This window comes from Ixodes scapularis, unplaced genomic scaffold (assembly GCF_016920785.2).
Source record: "Ixodes scapularis isolate PalLabHiFi unplaced genomic scaffold, ASM1692078v2 PGA_scaffold0__279_contigs__length_252992795, whole genome shotgun sequence".
NCBI lineage: Eukaryota > Metazoa > Arthropoda > Arachnida > Ixodida > Ixodidae > Ixodes > Ixodes scapularis.
Genome location: NW_024609835.1, coordinates 70,618,846 through 70,624,845, shown reverse-complemented (window position 1 = coordinate 70,624,845; position 6,000 = coordinate 70,618,846).

Sequence of the window (6,000 nt, the reverse complement as noted above, 5' to 3'; positions counted from 1 at the left end):
TCCTCATTCTCTCTCTCCGTTTCTACCCCTTCTTTTTTGTTTCCTTCGCTCAGCCCCATGTCCCTACCGCTTTTCTAACTCGAAAGAAATTCGCCTCCTACAGTAGGTTTGGCCACGGGGGAAGAAACCTTTAGGTGATGACTCTCTGCCGACGCGTGACCGCATTATGTTCGGCGCACCGAGCGCGCTTCTCTCGCACGGGGATAGATGGCGCCCAAGTATGGGATCCCTCCCAAACCGACCGTTCAAGCTGTTTCTCCCAGTGATGGTCCCGCATTCCCTCGCTCACCGCTTCTTGTTGTACCTCACCGCCGCCACGCCGCCACCAAGTCGCCAGAGTCTGGAAATCTGTGTTTTGTTCCTTCTTTTTCGGTTTGAGGCTCACCTTCGTGCACGATAATGGCTGCTGTGACAGACACAACACAAAAGCAAAACACGAGGCCAGCCACTGGCCGCACACCACCACCACACCAGCACACCGCGAAAAAGGCGAGCACGCTACGCCGCCGACACCGTGGACGCCGAGGATACCTCAGCGCCTTCCGGGGCGGCGCGGAAGTAACTACTCCTGATTCGAGGCTAGCTCTAAACACGATCTTGTCGCTTGGGAAGAGGGGCCAGAGTCATCACCTAAATGTGTTTTTTACACCGTGGGTGTGGCCAAGATGTTTTAAGCTTCTTTTTTCCTCTGAACACAACTACTGCTTGGTCATTGACCGCGCGGCAGTAGTCTTCGTTCTGAAATGCAATAAAAAAAAAAACGATTTGACACGCAAGTGGCAGATTAGTGCAGCAGAAGCTACAAGAGCGAGTTACGGGCTTCTGTGAAACACGCGCGCTCATGCAGAGCGTGCATCCTTCCGGGCAACATGATTGTACTTGCAGCTTCGACCTCGGCCCCATAAAATTCGAAAAGTAAAACAGAAGTAATATCTACAGGGCAAGGTGCAGGCGCCTGAGCCTAGATCTATCGAATGCTTTTGTTTGTACGAGATATCGAGCCGGAAAAAGGCACTCTGCAAGGCTACTCGCTGGCGGCCGTGCTTTTGTCAGCGCTGCAGAGGTTTGTGCAATGGAATACAGAAACCAGAGCTCGCGCTGCCCGTAACCGGAGGCAGAAAAAGACGTATCTAGAAAGTGCTCATCATAAATCCTTAGATATACACCTTTGCAAGTGGGATCCCGGCTTAACCTCGAACCGCGCGCCAAGGTGAGGCAGACCTACTCTCCAGCCAGGACGTTCGCTGGTTGTCGTACAATGTTGCCAAGCGTGTCTCGCCGAAGCGCACACCACTGAGCGCAGAAAGAAATTGAAAAAATAACTATAAAACGTACACGTGTCGTCTTCGACCGCGAAAGAGCACGGATAATTAAATAAAATGCCTAAAGCGGTAAGAAATCGAAAAATTTCAAAAAGATCCAGTCTTAAGGCGCTCTTTAGAATCCGCCACAAGTCGCATGGCCTTTGCATCAACGATGGCTGCGCTCGAGTCAGCTCTGGCTTCCACAACATGCAAGAACAGAGGCTGCGATCCTTATAGAGTCAGCTCCAACCCTTAAAGACGCCCCGTCCTACAATATGTGATGCTACGATTCTGTGTGGATACTTCCTCCTGCGTTCCGAGACAGTAAGTGTGCCGCTAACGTTAGCCATCGGCGATGCAGCAAACGGCACCATCTTGTCATCGCGCACCCCACTGACGTGCCCCTGGCGCACCCCAGCATGGCGGAAACGGTACGGGGCGCCAGCATCGCTCAAAATGGCAGCGCACAGAAGCCTTTCTTGCAAACGTGTATAAGTGGACTAGAGCCACTAAACTAGCTACGATTAGAGTATCGGCACTCTTTTCCCGATATTGTTGTGGGTACCGCCCTCTTAGTGCTTGCGCAGAGCAGACGCAATGGACCTTTTTCCAGTAAGGAGTGCCCCATGACGGTTTCGCCGCCTACTCCAAATGGAGGGCAACCGGTCTCGCCTTCTCCCATAGAAACAGATTAGTGTCGCAAGAAAACAGTGCCCCCAAAAATGGCGAAAGGGCGGTCAAGGTCAAGTGGAAAGGGTGTGCGCGTGCGCAGACGCTTACTAGAAAAAGGTCCATTGCCGATCGTCTTTATTAAAAAGTGCAACATGCTCAGCATTCGTTTCGATGTGAGGAAGATCATGCAATAATGCTTTGTTATGTCGCGAACTGTTTAAACATTTCTGGAGGACGGAAAGACGTTTCTTGGGATTTCAGAAAAAAACTTTAGATAACCGACAACCATTATTTTAAGCCACAAGATGGGCAAGTGGCGTCTGCTCTAAATTAATTAAATAAATAAATAAACCTCCTGTCTATTTGCAACGCAACTTGGCGTCTGTGCGGAGGCGTATACTTCTCTTTTTATTTGTCTAGTTCCTGCTAAACAAAAAAGTTTAAGCACTTACGCAACCCAAGGTGAAAAACTGCTGCAGCAGAGGTGTGACATCGGAGCCTCTAAGGTGTCATTTCGGAGCAGATGGACTCAATGGACGGTAGAGGTACGAGCACGCACAATGAAGTCCGCATAGGCGTTTCGTATTCAACCGGAATTATTCGTGCCGGAGTAATGCAGCGCTACACGGACCCATTAATCACAGCCACGTGGGCTTTAGCGAGCACGATAACAAAAATGGCGCATTTGCGTAGAGCCCCCCCCCCCCCCCTCCCCTCCCTCTCCCTCCCCCAAATGAAGAAAGATGTTTATCGGATGAATTTTCGGTTTAACCGGAGCGTAAACTTCCTCAAACCATTCCGTAGCGACAATGCATCGAGGAATACTATTAGCGGATATAGATTCACAAATACAATTTACACTGTAAAGCGGTACTACAACTTGTATTTACCATTTAAGATCTGAAACGCTTAAAAGTGAAAGCTAAAAAAGCGTTTTTTTCTCCTTAAATTTTGAGGCCCGGTAAAACAATAATAAACGCAAAATTAAAAAAAAAATGTAATTCTGTAAAGTTCTCAATTGTTTTTAAACTTAATATTTAGAATACAAGCACTTTGACGCCAAGAGGTTCAGTAGTTGTTGAGAATAAGAACCAAACAGTTGCCATAGAAAATGCATCGTCTCTTTTACTGGGATATCCTCTTAAAGTGATTATCTGGTAACATTTGCTGTTTCAGAAAACAATTAAATGGTATTGCCACTAGTTTTTGGAATATCATTTGTTCAATATCCAAATTTTAATCCCCCGCCGCACAAGTAATTCGATTTTAAACAGAGCCCAAATGCTCAGATGGCACCTGCAAAGCACGCAGCGTTTTCGTTGGAGGCAGCGGAAGCTCTCACGTAACATCAGGCAAAGAGAACCACCTCAGCTCTTGACTGCTGTCTCAGTAGAATAACTTCGCTTAAAGAACGACAATATTACAGTATTGAGAGACGCTCAATTCTTCGGCGATAATCTTTGTACGCACCACCCACCATGTTCAACAAAACCGGGAATAAGTCAACACCCAGGACTCTGACGTTATCATGCCTGATATATTGTCAGGACACGACCAGCCATGCATACTTGCGAAATTCGGCGTGAAGTTTCGTATTGATGTTCATAATTGATATAAAAAATATTGGAAAGTATTTTAATCAAAAAATATCAAATATGACTATATATGAGCCCTCTTCACGTGACCAGCGCAAAAAAACTTAGTAACTTCCGGATATCACCGGCCAATTCCTTTAGGCTCTCAGAGACTATAGGGACTACAGTTATTCAAACCTTTTGGAGTGCGAGTGTAACTGAGTCACTCCCTTGTCGACGTGGCATATTTGAAGCTCATGATAAAAGTAAAAAAAAAAAAAAGACGTGCCTTAACAAAACCATTGAATGAAACGCTTTCATGCGGGAGGCATCGTAAGGACAGATAACAGAACTGACAATGCCTCCCACTGGAAAACAAAAAGTTTGATTATACTTTTTTACTTTCCGTGTTATGTCAGCCAATTTTTTTTACTTCCTTTATGTGTTTACTTTGCTTCTGGGGCATATTTGCACCGTAAGCTCGGATGCCTTTGCACAATGTGCCTGTCGCAAACAATGTGGCCAGATTAATGGGGAAAAAATGTGTATAAGCCGGCGGCCAGACGCGCGACCTGTCACCGCGTTTACCATGAAGAGATAAATTGTGACGCATCACCAGCACCCTCCAGCCGAGTTCCATCTCCAGCCCGTCAAGCCGAAACGTCAGCGATATTATCAACTTCGCAGTTCCACGAAGCACGCACATGAAGCCGCAACAAGCCCGGAGGCGCTGACAAAGAGCAGTCGAGTGACACGTTGAAGGACACCTTCCGTCCAAACGCGAAAAAAAAAAAAGATGTATAACGTTGGTCGAAACTTAGAGGAAAAAGCCCTCAGTAACGTTCATAAATCTCTTTCCAGTCACGCTATTTGCCCGCACTGTCGTCGCGCCGTTCAAAAAGGAAACACCGCGCCACCTAAGGACAGAGGCAGTGGGCCTGGATCTTTGCGAGTGTTCCCAACAGCTCGGTTGGGGTCACGTGGTTTATGGGTCACGTGGTTTGCAATACGAGCTGCGAGGAGATAACGGAAGCGTCGATTGTCTGCTTTTCCGCCGCTTTCAACCTCGCCACGCGACAACGCGGCGCATGTGCACTTGCGAGTAATCTGCGCGGAAGGCGTCCGCCATTAAATTGCAAACGCCCAGCATGGTTTCAGTTGCTCCTTCTCTTAAAGCTGGGCTAGTTAGAAAAAGGACTCTTCGTGAGCGCCCCCAGGGAAGATGCCGAGCTGAGTTGCCATAGTAACACCACCCCTCTCTTTACCCATTTCCCCCTCGCAGAGGCTTCTACTTCACCGCGGCCTGACTGTCCTATTAAATTAAGACGACCAAATGAAGTGAGTCCCCCACTGCGTGTTTTACTTTTTATTTCTAAATAAACATCGTGTTCGCCAAAGCCAGGGTTCACGACTACGCACTCAAGTGTGAAACTGACGGAGAATGGCGAGCCAAAGTTTTTAAATGTCAAACTTTTTTGTCTTTTTCTTTTTTAGCGCCCTGTCAGGTTAGTTTTTTTCCAGCGTTTTTGGAATTCACGAAGGAAGTTCAGCGCTCCGAACCGAAGGTGTTTGTTATTTCCGTGGATGACATGTAGGATGCCTCCAGGGTTTACGACGCAGAGTTTGAGATGAGAGGGTGTTACGTATGGAAGTCGCCTTTTTATTCTCGACTGCTGAAGTCGTGAAAGTTAGCGTCGAGGAGCGGCTGGACTTAGTATTCAAGGGTTTTGTCGATGTCCTCTTTGTGCTTATATGCCAACAAAATTAAAAATACTTGTTATGCTTTTATCAGCTTTCAGTCGTTTTAGTGAGATCTGTTAAAAAAATAATAAATTTCAGAGCGACACAATTTTTGTTTTCATTTTTAGCTACCACCTTGCATCTTTACGAAACGATTGAAGCTCAATACTTCCGAGTGTAACTGGTTTTACACGCAATGGTAGTGCGCCTAAGCCTAAACCCTATTCTCAGCAAAAATGTATGATATTTCAAAACGCACAAAAATAAATAAAAAAATAATAAATTAATGACAGGAATATCTCTATGACGGACGACGGGGGTATGTACTTCACAGACAAGATCTGAACGTCCAGAGGTGGCTACTAAAGGCGCATCAGCATGATCGACTTTGGTCTGGAGTCGAAGCAGAGTGGAAGGCAGCAGCATCCTAGAAGCCTTGAGAATCATATAAAAATGGCAAAAACCTAAGAAACCTAATGACCGCTCATAACGTCGCACACTCTAAACACTTTTCTCGGGTCTACATCACTGCAGGTTATGCGACAGGCCAGTTATCAAAACCTCCGCTAAATGGTGAGGGAATCACAATCTCAAGCCCGGGTATAAGTCAGATATTAGATGTGCTCATGATTTCTGCACCGATAGTGCATTAAGCTACACACACACTCAAAACAAAGTGGCTCGATTAATTTGATAAACTCGGAAAGAAT